This window comes from Saccopteryx leptura, chromosome 6 (genome assembly GCF_036850995.1).
Source record: "Saccopteryx leptura isolate mSacLep1 chromosome 6, mSacLep1_pri_phased_curated, whole genome shotgun sequence".
Classification (NCBI taxonomy): domain Eukaryota; kingdom Metazoa; phylum Chordata; class Mammalia; order Chiroptera; family Emballonuridae; genus Saccopteryx; species Saccopteryx leptura.
Window position 1 is genome coordinate 125942939 of NC_089508.1, and position 17209 is coordinate 125960147.

Genomic DNA, 17209 nt, shown 5'->3' on the forward strand with positions numbered 1-17209 from the left:
TGAGTTCCACAGAAAAGCCTGTAAGCCCCTTGAACTGGGCTCATAGACATAAGAGGCTGGCTATGATATCCCTCGTAAAGGGTTAAGTTGGTAGGAGAACTTCTTATTAATCATGTTAGAAACAATAGATTGTGACTTATGAATAGGTAGGAAACAGTAACTATACACAGAGTACTTTTCAGCCTTCACTTAATTCATCACTTTACCTCCCTAAGCCTTTTCATGTAGTAGAGTAAAGAAACTTTCCTTTCTTCTTGCATACCTGACCTGCAGGTGGTGGAACACTCTGAGAAAAATAGAGTTAGAACTTAACTAGAGTATGAATATAGTAATAAATAAAATTTGACTAGACAATAGCATCATAGGTAAGGTAGAGTTGTTATTCAGTACTGACCTTTTAGAAGTTTGTACCAACATTGTAATTGCTGTTCAAGTTATTGTATAACTGTACTTTGAATGACTTACCACCTGATTTATAGTTACCTAAAAAATGTAAGAATAGTGATACAAAAACAATAATTAATCAATGTATTCTGAATATCATGTGATTGTAACTTAGTGTGTGTGCATAAAAAGAAAGCTAGACCAGCATTTGGCAGAGATGCCTGGCAGTAAATGCTAACTAGAGAATAAAGAGAAAGAAAAGAATTTGGCTCTCTCACTCGATTCGTGCCGACGCCGTCTCTTCCTGTGGGACCCCTGGATCCCCCCCCGGGGCTGGACCCCGGCAAACTTCCTAGAAACAAACGATAATGAGCATACATCAACTCAAAATTTATGGGACACAGCAAAAGTAGTCCTGAGAGGGAAGTTCATAGCATTACAGGCATACCTTAAGAAGCTAGAAAAAGCTCAAATAAACAACTTGACCCTGCATCTAAAAGAACTAGAAAAAGAACAGCAAGTAAAGCCCAGAGGTAGTAGAAGGAAGGAAATAATAAAGGTCAGAGCGGAAATAAATGACATAGAGGCTAAAGAAACAGTACAGAGGATCAATGAAACCAGGAGCTGGTTCTTTGAAAAGGTAAACAAGATTGATGAACCTTTAACCAGACTCACCAAGAAAAAAAGACAGAGGACTCAAATAAATAAAATTAGAAATGAGAGTGGAGAAATAACAACTGACACAACAGAAATACAAAATATTGTAAGAAAATATTATGAAGAACTGTACTCCAAAAAACTAGACAACCTAGATGAAATGAACAAATTCCTTGAAACATATAATCTTCCCAAAAATTAATCTTGAAGAATCAGAAATCCTAAACAGACCAATTACAACAAATGAAATTGAAACAGTTATCAAAAAACTCCCAACAAAGAAAACCCTGGGCCTGATGGCTTCACAAGTGAATTCTACCAAATATTCAAAGAAGAACTAACTCCTACCCTTCTCAAGCTATTTAAAAAAATTCAAGAGGAAGGAAGACTTTCAAGCTCCTTTTATGAGGCAAGTATAATTCTGATTCCAAAACCAGGCAAAGACAACACAAAAAAAGAAAATTATAGGCCAATATCCCTGATGAATTTAGATGCTAAAATCCTCAACAAAATATTAGCAAACCGAATCCAGCAATATATGAAAAAAATCATACACCATGATCAAGTGGGATTTATTCTTGGGAGGCAAGGCTGGTACAATAGTTGCAAATCAATCAACGTGATTCATCACATAAACAAAATGAAGGAGAAAAACCACATGATAATTTCAACAGATGCAGAAAAAGCATTTGATAAAATCCAGCACCCATTCATGATCAAAACTCTCAGCAAAGTGGGAATACAGGGAATATACCTCAACATGATAAAGGCCATTTATGACAAACCCACAGCCAACATCATACTCAGTGGGCAAAAATTAAAAGCAATCCCCTTAAGATCAGGAACAAGGCAGGGGTGCCCCCTTTCACCACTCTTATTCAACATAGTTCTGGAAGTCCTAACCACAGCCATCAGACAAGAAAAAGAAATAAAAGGCATCCAAATTGAAAAAGAAGAAGTAAAACTATCATTATTTGCAGATGATATGATATTGTATATAGAAAACCCTAAAGTCTCAGTCAAAAAACTACTAGACCTGATAAATGAATTCAGCAAAGTGGCAAGATATAAAATTAATACTCAGAAATCAGAGGCATTTTTATACACTAAAATGAACTGTCAGAAAGAGAAATTAAGGAAGCAATCCCCTTTACCATTGCAGCCAAAAAAATAAAGTACCTAGGAATAATTTAACCAGGGAGATTAAAGACTTGTACTTGAAAAATTATAAAACATTGATAAAAGAAATCAGGGAAGATACAAACAAGTGGAAGCATATACCGTGCTCATGGTTAGGAAGAATAAACATCATTAAAATTTATTTATAAATAAAACATCTATATTACCCAAAGAAATATATATATTCAATGCAATACTGATTAAAATGCCAATGACTTACTTCAAAGATATAGAACACATATTCCAAAAATTTATATGGAACCAAAAGAGAACACAAATAGCCTCAGCAATCTTGAAAAGGAAGAATAAAGTGGGAGGTATCACACTTCCGGATATCAAGTTATACTACAAGGCCATTGTACTCAAAACAGCCTGGTACTAGCATAGGAACAGGCATATAGATCAATGGAACAGAACTGAGAACCTAGAAATAAACCCACACTTTTATGGACAACTGATGTTTGACAAAGGAGGTAAGAGCATACAATGGAGTAAAGACAGTCTCTTTAACAAATGGTGTTGGGAAAATTGGACAGGTACCTGCAAAAAAATGAAACTAGACCACCAACTTACACCACTCACAAAAATAAACTCAAAATGGATAAAAGACTTAAATGTAAGCTGTGAAACTATAAGCATCTTAGAAGAAAACATAGGCGGTAGGCTCTCTGACATCTCTTGCAGCAATATATTTGCCAATTTATCTCCACGGGCAAGTGAAATAAAAGACAGAATAAACAAATGGGACTATATCAAACTAAAAAGCTTCTGCACAGCTAAAGACAATAAGAACAGAATAAAGAGACAAACTACACAATGGTAGAATATATTTGACAATACTTCTAATAAGAGGTTAATAACCAAAATTTACAAAGAACTTGCAAAACTCAATACCAGGAAGACAAACAATCCAATAAAAAAATGGAAAAAAGAAATGAATAGACATTTCTCCAAAGAGGATATACAGATGGCCAATAGGCATATGAAAAAATGCTCAACATCACTAATCATTAGAGAAATGTAAATTAAAACCACAATGAGATATCACCTCACACCAGTAAGAATGGCGCTCATCAACAAAACAACACAGAATAAGTGCTGGCGAGGATGTGGAGAAAACTGAACCCTCCTGCACTGCTGGTGGGAATGCAGACTGCTGCAGCCACTGTGGAAAACAATATGGAGATTCTTCAAGAAATTAAAAATCGAACTGCCTTTTGACCCAGCTATACCACTTTTAGGAATATACCCCAAGAACACCATAGCACTGTTTGAAAAGAAGAAATGCACCCCCATGCTTATGGCAGCATTGTTCACAGTAACGACGATCTGGAAACAGCCCAAGTATCCATCAGTGGACAAGTGGATTAAAAAGCTTTGGTACATATATACTATGGAATACTACTCAGCCATAAGAAATGATGACATCGAATCATTTACAACAACATGGATGGACCTTGAGAACATTATACTGAGCGAAATAAGTAAGTCAGAAAAAACTAAGAACTATATGAACTAAGAACATACATAGGTGGGACATAAAAATGGACTCAGAGACATGGAGAAGAGTGTGGGGGGTTACGGGATTGGGGGAAGGAGAGGGAGGAGGTTGGGAGAGGGGAGGGGCACAAAGAAAACCAGTTAGAAGGTGACGGAAGACAATTGGACTTTGGGTGATGGGAATGCAGCATAATCAAATGTCAAAATAACCTAGAGATGTTTTCTCTGAACATATGTACCCTGATTTATCAATGTCACCCCATTAAAATTAATTTTTAAAAATGTATTATAAAAAAATCCCTCAAGTTACAGATCAAATAATATATTTCTTCAAGTTTTCTCAATCACACTACTAAAAGTAACTTATATTAATTTATTCTAAGATTTCCAGATATAAATACCAATCAATGATTGGTTGGCTATTAAATCATAAGTAAAATTACTCTTTTTTTTTTCTTAGGGGAGTCAGGGAGAGAGAGACAGGAACACTGAGCAGCTCCTGTATTTGCCCTGACCAGGGAATTGAACTGACAACCTCCAGGCTCCAGACCCACTCCAGCCAACTGAGCTATCCTGCTAAGGGTTGTAAAATTATTCTTAGAACTGGGTCATAGTATATGGAATGCCTTAACTTTTCTTAGTTCAAATCCTCTAAAATATATAACTGTGCCATTTTATTTACTTTAAGCTGACATACTGACTTTGCAGTCCATACTCTGTAAGAGAGCAAGTAACTCGAGCACAGAAGAAACTATATAATGTGGCATGGGTGATGACTTCAATGGCACTACTCCATGTTTATTTATCCAGACTCTTGCTCTCAGCCCTGCATTGAGACCTCCTTGTATATCGGTTTCTAGTGTGTCACCAACCATCACACAGTCCCCAGGTCATATGCCCAGGAAATCATAACAGTAATAAAATATGGAAGGTGCTGGTTTTTCTTCTTTCTATTCTCCACCTATAACAATAGCATCAAACTAGGACTGACAGGCACAAGCCTCAGTCTTCTCCCTCTGGATCTGTCTGTATCCATTTGTTAATAAAAGTAGGCAGACCTCCTTTTGAAGTTTAGTGAGCATGGCTTTGACATCTTCTGCTAATGTCATATGCTGTAAACATATAGATTTCTACAGAAAATAACATTCTTCAACCAATTTCCTATTGGCTGCACCACTCTGTTTCCTGCATTGCTTCTTCCCAGTGATCTAAATGAAGTCCTTCGTCAGTAATGCATATATTGGAAGGATGAAAACATTCCTTGCTGAGTTTAACTTGAACTTTGTCACAGATTCTTTCAGTGTCTTCTTCGTAATGGTATTTTGATTGTAAGAATTTTATTACCTAAATAAAGGAAAATAACTCCATTAACACATTTCATGTCTTTAATAGTCATGCTTTGAGAAGACGTGATCCTATAAACCCAAAGCACAGAGATTCTAACTCCACTCCGTCTTAATGGTATTATCATACTATTTCCATTGGAAATTGGTCTTATTTTTTTAAAGAACAACAGAGTAAAGATCTCCCAAACTCTAGACCAGTGTGTTTCAACTGCTAGTCCATGGACTGCTTTGCCAGAAAATATGTGACAGTCTGTGAAACAGTTATCCCATCTGATGTTGTATGAAGAGTACAGACCCAATGATCTTAGTTCAATTCACTTATGTTCAGGGTGATTTCTGCCTAGTGGTCCCCGAAATAACTGTCCTATTTTCACTGGTCTCCAAGTGTAAAAAGGTTGAAAACCACTACTCTAGACAACTCATTCATATATATATGGACGCCCCTTTGCTTACTGCCCCACGGGGTTTCCCCCTTCTACTTGCTTAATTGCTTAAAGTAGAGTGCAATGAAGGAAACCACTGGCGGTACATTTCTTAAGAGCCACTGCTAGCTCAATAAATAAAGGTGATTTAAATAATAAAATGTTAATTCACATGTCAAAGATCTCTTTGTACACAACATTTCTTGTGTAAATCTTTCCATCATTTTTAAGCTCGCCTTGCAGAGGACCATCAATTATTTTTAATTTTACGTCCGGTCTTGAACAGGCAACATAAAGTTGACCGTGTCCAAATGCAGGCTCAGGTAAAAAAAAAGAGGCATTTGCTCTGCGACTGAAGCAAGCCTTGTCTTTCTCTGCTCAGTGGTTTCTTTTTGTTAAGAAAGCCGTTTTTGTGCAGCTTTAGCTCATTTTCTCTCCTCTTCAGTGCTGTATTTTCTAGGAGGCATTCTTAAAATAAATTACATTAAGATGTAGTTTTCATGTAAAACAGATGATTGCCAATTCAAACAAATGTTCACCTTCCCCCTGACACGCTCAATTTGCGTTCAGCCTTAAATTGTTTCAAAAGCAGATGATTGCCAATGCAAACAAATGTTCACCTTCCCCTGACCCGTTCAATTTGCATTCAGCCGTGGCAACTTCACCCCATTGGCTAGTACAATTACGCAAGCAACCAATAAGCTATCGGCGACAAACAGACACTTAAACCACATATAATAAAGACTACCAGTATATCCCATAGTTCTCTAAATGGTTGCTTGGAGCCACTTGAAACACAAAGCAAGAGAAGCAGAATCTGTACATAGTTTCAGCCAGTGACCTGGAAACCCCTTTCCCCTTGCTGACCCCACCAAAACTCCCCCTTCCCTCTCCTTGAGTCATGGCAAACCTTAAACAAAGGAATCACAGGCTCATTGCTTGGATACAGTAAAAATATATAACCTGTAAGAAAATCTAATCGGGGAGCTCATGCTTTGGTGCTACTTACCATATGTGCTTCGCTGGCTACTAATAAATTCTCCTTCCTCTACTAATTAAGTTGTCTGAGTGTCTCCTCTGTTGGGGTCATTTTCCTGCAACAAGCTAACTGGCCAGGGCCTACATAAGGTTCTTAATCATTTGGCCTGACTTCTAACATTTATTGAGATACTAGAGTGGCAAGCATTATGCCCAATGCCCACATACATTATTTCTATCTTTCTAACTCTACAAGAATTCCCTTTTTGAGATGAAGAAATAAAATCCCAGAATTGTTAAGTAACTCACCTGAGCTGAGACTTAAACACACATTTGCCTATTTTCAAAGTCCACATGCTTGCCTTTAAACTGTTGAATTAGGCACTTGGAGACTGGGCTCCTTGTCTTGTCTTCATAACATTATCTGGTGGGGAAAATACGCAGGTATGCAACCACAAGTTCCAGGTTGAGTGCCATGACAGCTTTATAAACATCAACTGTGGAAATAAAATGGAAGGAGCAAGTCATTCCACAGGATTGTTGGCTTGTCAGAGGAAATAATATTTAAACCAAAGAGTTACCAAGCCCCTAAGGTAGGGATGGAAGGATGAGAAAATCACTGTAAACTAAAAGAACAGCATGAACAAAGACACAGAGCTTGACATTTTATAAATTGGGACAGATGAGAAGCTTAGTTCAGCCAAAATAGAAGTCATGTAAGGTAGGATGCTAAGAGATGAGACCAGAGGCTGTTTAGAAACAGTCTGTAATGGGCCTTGAGTCCCAGATTCCAGCAGATGCTACCGAAATCACCTTGGCACACACTGTTCCCATAACTGTCAAAGGCTTCACATTGTAAGTACTTTGAGCTTCTCTGCCTGAGGGCTTTAGTTGGCCACAAGGGCACCCATGCACATAGGCTGGGACCGAAGTATTGCACCAGAGCAGACCTAAACAAATGAGGAACAGAATTTGGTTGATAAATATCACAGCTTTCTGGCCCCTTGAGAGGGACAAGTAAAGATGTTATGTATACTATTTCCCAGAGTTCCCCACTGTTCACATCAGTGACTTGCTCATTTATGTAACCTGTATTTGATACCTTAGTTTCCCTTCCTTCTTACTCTACCACTCACCTACAGTGCTTCCTGTGATCACCTCCCAAGGAAACTATCTGCACTTGAATTTCTTGTCTTAGAGACATCTGGGGAAAGTCAACCATGCCAAGACAATTTTGGATCTTCAAAGATGAGTGCAATGCACATAGCTGGGACTAAAAATTGTTTGTTGTTCAAGCAAAGAGGTCAAACAAAATTTGCTGCCCCAAACTATACAGGGAATAGTGGAATGCTACTCTCACCAGACACTCAGTTCACCTACTGAAAATAAAAAAGAGACAAATAGACACATTCGTCCTTCAGAGTATAAGAATAACTTCCACCAACAGTAAAGGAAATATTTTTCAGGCTATTTGTCCTCATAAGAAAAATGCAATAGTTGAGAAAAGTTTTATATGCCAAGAAAAATATGTCAGCCCTAAGAATTTTAGGTGCAAACAAAACACTTAAAAATTTTGCCTTATAGCCTGACTAGGCTGTGGCTCAGTGGACAGAGCATCGGACTGGGATGCAGAAGGACCCAGGTTTGAGACCCCTGAGGTAGCCAGCTTGACCGTGGGCTCATCTGGTTTGAGGAAAAAAAAAAAAAAAAAAAGCTCACCACCGAGTAACCCCTGGCTCGAGCAAGGGGTTTCTCTGTCTGCTGAAGGCCCACGGTCAAGGCACATATGAGAAAGCAATCAATGAACAACTAAGGTCTCGCAACAAAAAACTGATGCTTGATGCTTCTCATCTCTCTCCATTCCTGTCTGTCCCTATCTATCCCTCTCTCTCTCTGTCTCTGTAAAAAAAAATTTAAAAAACAAAAAAAAACAAAAATTTTGCCTTATAAACTTAAATTTCAATAGACAAATCAAGCTTTTTCAACTTTCATGGTTATGTCATCATCTTTTATAACAATGTCAATTGAATTATTCTTGAGCTATGATTGAAGGTCATTCTAAATTCTTAACAGCACCATTGCTACATAATAAAAAGAAACAGGCCTCTAGGGACTCCACAGTGCTTGACCTGGCTCATAGTTAAAAAAACAAAGAGCTCCCAATAAAGATCCAATTTTCTGTTGCTGCAATTGGCTATTTATTGGATCTCTTAAAAAGCAGAATTAGTTCACCTTAAAAAGGAGGTTCCTGTAAAGGGATAGTATACCACTCCCAATGTTCAAAATTTCTTCCTATTATATCCCCTGAATTAACTTGCCTATTTGTCACACAGCAATTAATTAGAGATTCATTTGGGATAACAAGTAGCATTTTAATAATATTAACATCTTTGGGGAAAAGTTTATCAGTTTATCAGACATTAATATTACATAAAACAAATAATTCCCAAGTTGAATTAGTACATACTGTTATTAGTATTAAGTCTCCCAACATTTGCACTGAGAGAATGGGAGTTTTGATTTAACTGTAGGTAGAGGAAAAGATCTCAAACTTGGAGGGCAAGGCAGGCTTGAAAAAAATTTTAAGTACTATGGAATGAGCCCACCAGGTACCTATAAGCCCTATAGTGGGGGTAGGGGAATCATTTTGTAGACATAATATAAACTCAAACTTTATCAATATCAAAACTCTATTAAAGGCTGTATCTTTTAACATACAAAAAGCAAATTATTCTCTACCTTCTGTTTTGAGGACCCAGAATTAAAGTTAATATCATCAGTACTAGTGTTAATTAATTGTTATTTAAGAAGACTTTTTGAGGGCTAGAACCATATAATACTTTATAACACTATGGTTAAGATATGGAGTGGCTGAATTTCAAATAAAACAAAATTAAATATACATGCTCACTAAATATAACTGCCTGTATACAGCCTAACAATTCAAGTCTTTGCTCATACATAATCCACTCAATATGGACTAATCTGACTAACCTATTTATAATTGTGATTTGTTCCCCTCTCTACTTTGCCTAACATCCTTATAAATATACTTGATATATTATGTTCACTGTCATCCTCACTAGACAGTAAACTCACGTGCAGAAATTTTTTCTACTTTGTTCACTAAGAAACCCTAAATTTCTGTAGAAGGCTTCCTCTTCAGTAATGACACTGAGACTGACCTGAAGAATGTGGAAATACTTTCCCAGAAGATTAAAAGAAAATTAAAGTTTATCTAATACAGTCAGTATGACTCCTCCTCCCCAAATCTAAAGCAATGGCTAGAACTTTCCCCCTTCCCCTTTTCATAACTTATTCAGAATGATTTATGAAATCTGGCATGTTACTTTTTAATAAGACAACATTTATGGGGGTTGCTATATTCTTATGTAATAAAGCATCCTTGTATAGTCAAAAGCATACAGTTCAAAGGAGGCGACAACAGAACCAAGTATGGGGAGACCTGGATTTTCATCCATCCATTCAGCATTCATTCACGATTCACCATGTGCCAAATGATGACGACTGACAGTTTGTTCATTCTTAAGAAGCTCACTGTTTAGTTGTGGGCATCTGAGTTGCAAAAAAATAATTGTAATAACCTTTTGCCAGTCCATTAAGAGATATGTGAACACAATGGAACAGAACAGAGAACTCAGAAATAAACCCACAGCTCTATGGACAACTGATATTTGACAAAGGAGGTAAGACAATACAATGGAGTAAAGACAGCCTCTTCAACAAATGGTGTTGGGAAAACTGGACAGCTACCTGCAAAAAAATGAAACTAGACCACCAACTTACACCACTCACAAAAATAAACTCAAAATGGATAAAAGACTTGAATGTAAGCCGTAAAACCATAAGCATCTTAGAAGAAAACATAGGCAGTAAGCTCTCTGACATCTCCCGCAGCAATATATTTGCTGATTTGTCTCCACAGGCAAGTAAAATAAAAGACAGGATAAACAAATGGGACTTTATCAAACTAAAAAGCTTCTGCACAGCTAAAGACAATAAGAACAGAATAAAAAGACAAACTACACAATGGGAGAATATATTTGACATAGCGTCTGACAAGGGGTTAATAACCAAAATTTATAAAGAACTTGTAAAACTTAATACCAGGAAGACAAACAATCCAATAAAAAAATGGGCAAAAGAAATGAATAGACACTTCTCCAAAGAGGACACACAGATGGCCAATAGGCATATGAAAAAATGTTCAACATCACTAATGATTAGAGAAATGCAAATTAAAACCACAATGAGATATCACCTCACACCAGTCAGAATGGCGCTCATCAATAAAACAACACAGAATAAGTGCTGGCGAGGATGTGGAGAAAAGGGAACCCTCCTGCACTGCTGGTGGGAATGCAGACTGCTGCAGCCACTGTGGAAAACAGTATGGAAATTCCTCAAGAAATTAAAAATCGAACTGCCTTTTGACCCAGCTATACCACTGTTAGGAATATACCCCAAGAACACCATAGCACTGTTTGAAAAGAAGAAAAGCACCCCCATGTTTATGGCAGCATTGTTCACAATAGCAAAGATTTGGAAACAGCCCAAGTGTCCATCAGAGGACGAGTGGATTAAAAAGCTTTGGTATATATATACTATGAAATACTACTCAGCCATAAGAAATGATGACATAGAATCTTTTACAACAACATGGATGGGCCTTGATAACATTATACTGAAAGAAGTAAATCAGAAAAAACTAAGAACTATATGTTTCCATACATAGGTGGGACATAAAGATGAGACTCAGAGACATGAACAACAGTGTTGGGGTTACAGGGTGGGGGGAGGAGAGGGAGGGGGTTGGGGGAGGGGAGGGTCACAAAGATCATGGCTTTTCAGCATTTGCCATATTCCCCCCTTAATCTATAGACAGACAGCAAATATTTACGTATGGTGTTCCCACTACAAAGACTGCTTTCTTAGGGACAAATGCTGATAAACTACTTCAGCAGTTCCTCCTTCTTCAAAGACTTATATGTAAACATAGAGTTCCATGTTTCATAGGACATACTCAAGCTCACTCCATGCTCCCTGGAGCTTTAGCACAAGGGAATGCCCCCTCCCCCTTTTTTTTTTTTTTCCTTTTCTTTTTATTTTATTTTATTTTATTTTATTTTTTTAGTATTTTTTCTTTTATTTATTTATTTTTTGTATATTTCTGAGGGTGGGGATGGGGAGGCAGTCAGACAGACTCCTGCATGCGCCTGACTGGGATCCACCTGGCATGCCTACCGGGGGGGAATGCTCTGCCCATCTGGGATGTTGCTCTGTTATAACCCGAGCCATTCTAGCAACTGGGGCGGAGGCCGTGGGGCCATCCTTAGTGCCCAGGGTGGATTTGCTCCTGTGGAGCCTTGGCTGTGGGCGGGGGGAGAGAAACGAAGAGGAAGGAGAGAGGGAGGAGTGGAGAGGTAGATGGGCACTTCTCCTGTGTGCTCTGGCCAGGAATTGAACCCGGGAATCCTGCACACCAGGCCAATGACTCCGACGGGTCTACCATATCATGCTTTTTACTTAAAAAAAAAAAAAATAAATTTACATTTCTTTTGAATGCTGATGAACAGGAGACACCAAATCTTTTTCATCTGCAAACTACTACCTTCTTTATTAGATCTAGCTAATAACACTGTTCTGTCTTTTTTCCAAACAGCTCCAGATATATGGAAAAGATTTATATAGGCAGATGGGGATCCTCAAACCCCTCAGCGAGATCTTCTGAGAATGGCTTTTAAGATACCTAGAGGCAGAAAAAGCCCAATAGAGATCAGGGGAACTACCAGCTTTTAGGATACACCCTTAAAGGCTCCAACACTCCAAAGGGGTCTCATAGGATGCCATCTGGGTCCTGCTTCAATAGTGGAAAGGAAGGTCATTGAGCTAAAGCCTGCCAGGCTTACACGCCTCTGCTGTGAGGAAACAGGGACACTGGAAGGTGGGCTTCCCCCTCGCTCCTCTAAGGGAGGGTTCAGTCTCTTCCAGTCCTGCTCCAGCCACCTATGACCTAACTTTCCCCAGAAAGCTGGGGTTTGCCACTGAAGGCTGAAGGTGCCCAGGGCCGTCGGCCCCATCTACGACACTGTGGACGAGCCTAGGGTATTTCTTCCAAGAAGCAGGTAAACTGATCTCATTCGCACAGGGCCACTTAACTATGTTTTGCCTGAATAGTCAGGTTTTTTATTCTTCCCTCAAAGATCTCTGTTGTGGGTGTTGATAGTCCTATTTTCTGCTGCTTTGCTTAATATATAGTGTTTCCTTTATCCCTCCTACCTCAATGTCCCACTCATATTTCAGGCTGGGACCTACTCCTAATTTAGAGCTCTCTTTCCTCCTTTTGCTAACTTGTATTATGAATTTACCTTTGCCACCCAGCTTAGTGTATCCCAAGGTTCTCTTTACCAGGCCACAGTCACAGAGCTCCAGGAAAAAGCAACCTGGTCTCAACTCTCCAGGCAGAGGAGAACAGAAGCTTCATATCCATGCATGCTGCAAATGGCTTTTTCCAGTCTACCTGAATCATTACCAGCTAGAAGCAGCGGTCATTGGGACTTGGACATGAGCTGCAAAGTATAGAATGGTGACAACAATTCCAGTGCCTTGCGGACTTTTCCTGTGGGGAACTTTCCTGGACTCCTGCTCCCTGTGACAGCTCCTAACAGACTGAACTGTGGTTGGGTTGCATTTTTCAGGGATTTGGCATGGTGATGGGGCCAACTTGGACTTGGGGAACATGTTAAGGACACTACTCTTTTAGGGATTCTTGCTGTTTTGGCCAAGAGTTTGCTTAAAGGCTTTTAATCACTGTAAAAAAAATAGAGGACTGGATGAAGAAGATGGGGCACATATACACCATGGTATATTATTCAGCTAGGAGAAATGGTGACATCGGATCACTTATAGAGGAATGGTGGAGTCTTGGTAGCATTGTGCGGGGTGAAATAAGCGAATCAGAAAAAAACAGGAACTGCAGGATTCCATACATTGGTGGGACATAAAAGCGAGACTAAGAGGCATGGATAGGAGTGTGGTGGCTATGGGGGGTGGGGGGAGGGAAGGAGGGAGAGGGGGAGGGGGAGGGGGAGGGGTACAGAGAGAACTGGATGGAGGGTGGCGGAGGACGATCTCTCTTCGGGTGATGGGTATGCAACAGAACTAAATGACAAGATAACCTGGAAATGTTTTCTTTGAATGTATGTACCCTGATTTATTGATGTCACCCCATTAAAATAAAAATTTATTTAAAAAAAAAAAAGAGATATGTGAACAAAATATGGGATAGATAGGGACAGACAGACAGGAATGGAGAGAGATGAGAAGCATCAATCATCAGTTTTTCATTCCAGTTCACTGTCCCTCAGACCGTTGGAAGGCCAGACTATAAAAGAAACTGAACAAATCCCTATGCACACTGCACATATCTTATTTTAAAGTAAAAAAACAAAACGGGAACAAATACAATATTTAAAATAAAGAACAAGTAAATTTAAATCAACAAACTGATCAATATTTCAATGGGAACTATGGGCCTGTTTTTGGCTAATGAGATGGTCACTGTCCAGTTCCATATTTGTCACTGCTAGCCATAACAAGTGATATGATGCACTTCCGGAGCCGTGATGCGTGCGTCCCGCATCACTGTACATGAGCGATGCCGTGCTTTGAAGACCGCCACATACAGTACTCTCACTGACCACCAATGAAAGAGGTGCCCCTTTGGAAGTGCGGCGGGGGCCAGATAAATGGCCTCAGGGGGCCGCATGCGGCCCGTGGGCCGTAGTTTGGGGACCCCTGATCTAGACATTGATGTTAGTGGGGTGTTAAAATCCTCTACTGTTATTGTGTTGCTTACACCCTTTATGTCTATCAAATCTGCTTTATATACATAGTTACTCCTATATCGAGTGCATAAATATTTACAATGGTTATATCCTCTTGTTGGATAGCCTTTGTCTTGTCAGATATAAGTAGTGTTATCCTAGCTTATACTTAAATTGCTATTTGCATGGAATATTTTTTCCATGCCTTCACTTTCGGCCTCTGTGTATCTTTTGTTCTGAGGTGAGTCGCTTGTACACAGCATATGTATGGGTTTTGTTTTCTTATCCATGCAGCTACCCTATGTCTTTTGACTGGAGCATTTAATCCACTTACATTTAAGGTTATTATTGATATGTAGTTGTTTATTGCCATTTTATTTTTTTAAACCTCTTTCTCTTTATTTCTTTTTTCCTTTCTTCATTTTATAGCAGGTCTTTTAACATTTTTTGCAGTACTGGTTTGTTTGTAATGAACTCCTTGAGCCTTTTTTTTTTTCTTTATCTAGGAAGCTCTTTATTTCTCCTTCCATTTTAAATGATAGCCGTGCTGTATAGTGTAGTCTTGTTTACGGGTTCCTGTTTTGCATCACTTTGAATGTTTCTTGCCAATCCTTTCTGGCCTGAAGTGTTTCTGTTGAGACGTTAGATGTCAGCCTTAGGAGGGCTACTTTGTAAGTTATTAATTGCTTTTCTTTTGCAGCTTTTAGTATTCTTTCTTTGTTTCTTAACTTTGGCATTTTAACTATGATGTTTCTATGTGTGGGCCCATTTAGGTTCATCTTTAATGGGACTCTCTGTATTTCTTGAATCTGTGTGAGTTTTTCCCTTCATCATTTAGGGAAATTTTCAGCTATGATTTCTTCAAACAAGTTCTCTATCCCTTGTTCATTCTCTTCTTTTTCAGAAACCCCTGTGATGTGAATGTTGTTTCTCTTCATGTTGTTGCAGAGGTCTCTTAGAGTTTCCTCAGCCTTTTTTGAGCCTCTCTTTTTTATTGCTTTGCTTCTGTATTTATGTTTATCTTGTCCTCTGAGTTGCTGATTCAATTGTACACTTCATCCAATCTGCTGTTGATTCCTTCCTGTGCAATTTTCATCTCAGATATTGTATTTGTCTTTTTTTTTTTTTTTTTTTTTTTTTTTTTGCATTTTTCCGAAGCTGGAAATGGGGAGGCAGTCAGACAGACTCCTGCATGCACCCGACTGGGATCCACCCGGCATGCCCACCAGGGGGCGATGCTCTGCCCCTCTGGGGCGTCGCTCTGTTGCATCCAGAGCCATTCTAGCACCTGAGGCAGAGGCCACAGAGCCATCCTCAGCGCCCGGGCCATCTTTGCTCCAATGGAGCCTCGGCTGTGGGAGGGGAAGAGAGAGACATAGAGGAAAAAGAGGGGGAGGGGTGGAGAAGCAGATGGGCGCCTCTCTTGTGTGCCCTGGCCAGGAATCAAACCCGGGACTCCTGCACACCAGGCCGACGCTCTACCACTGTATTTGTCTTTTTTTACTGGTTCTTTTTTATGGTTCCAATGTCCTTTCTAATGCTTACTATCTCTTTGTTTAAGTTCTCAATGTGATTCTCCATTCCTACTCTAAGATCATTGAGCATTCTAATAACCATTATTTTAAACTCTGCATCTGGAGTTTGGTTACTTCCATTTCATTGAATTTTTTTTCCCTAGGGATTTCTCTTGTTGATTCATTTGAGTCATATGTCTTTGCCCATTTTGTCTGTATAGATCTCTCTGCTCTGACTCCCAAATTTGTTGTGATGATTTTATAAAGAAAGTGGGCTTAGTTATACTAACCTCCAGGCCACCTGAGCACTTTGCTCTAGAAATGTTTCCTGAGGATTATATTTATCCTCCTATTTTTTGTTTTTCTTGAATGCTGTTGACCCTTTTGTAGGTGGAGTTAACCCTTCAGGATGGCTGGCTCTAAGAGTCAACCTTGATCATGTGCATTAGACACTGTGCAGTGTTTGTCCTATGGGGCATAGTTATTCTCAGCAGGGTCTGGTGCCTGCTGGATTCCTCCTTGGGTGTGCCACTTATGTGGCCAGTTGAGTCTACTATTGGTGCAGTCTGCCACCCACTACAGGTTTTGTTATTTCTGGGTCCTCTTGGGTAGGGTTCAGATATGGGTTGATGTCAGATGTTGTTTGTAACCTACCATGGGCTACCTGTCTGGAGCTACTAATTTGTTCACTGTTTGGGTCTGCATTTTCTGTGCCTGGATGTGGGTGGAAGGGGCCACCCTGTGTATAAAGATCAACTTCCTCCTGCTTAAAGCTGACAGCAGTTCAGTAAAAAGGCCCAAGTTATTAAGACTTTTCTCTGCTTTTCAGCTTCTCCACCTCATCTTGCAGCTGCCTGATCTTCCCACATAGTCTCCTGTAGAAAGACTGTAGATGTAGACTGGCCTCACCCCACCAACCCCTCCACAGGTTGCAAACTTAGTGGGTTAGGATAGCTGAGGTCGGGATGATAATGTTAGTGGGATCCCCAACTTCAGGATTGTCTTGGTCAGACTCTCAGTATGGGTAAAGTGGGCCCTATTCCAGAGCCTAATCCCTCAGCAACATTAGGATACTCCAATTTTATATCCCAGCCCCAACCCCCAGCAGAGTGAGCTGCAGGTTCAGGTTGGGTGGGGCTGGCAGTCTCCTCTGAAGAATTTATTCAGCTAGGAGTCACTGGTCTCTGGAGAAAAGACTGGGAGAATCTCTCATTAGGGCTGTTTGTAGCCCAGCCCACAGCAGGTGGCTCAGCCCTTTGTCTGGTCCCAACAATAGGCTCCAAGAAACTCACACTTAGAATATCTGAGCTCTAATTCTCTCTTCATTTTCCCTGTGGAACTGAGCCCAGTCAGGAAGGATATCTGGGACTTGGGCTGGCTGT

The 17209-nt window shown here is 39.6% G+C and overlaps 1 pseudogene; it reads right to left on the reverse strand.

Annotated features, from left to right (window-relative positions):
• Nucleotides 1-4403: 4403 nt before the first annotated feature.
• LOC136377166 (N-acylneuraminate-9-phosphatase-like) overlaps nucleotides 4404-17209 on the reverse strand; it is a 39629-nt pseudogene continuing 26823 nt past the window's right edge.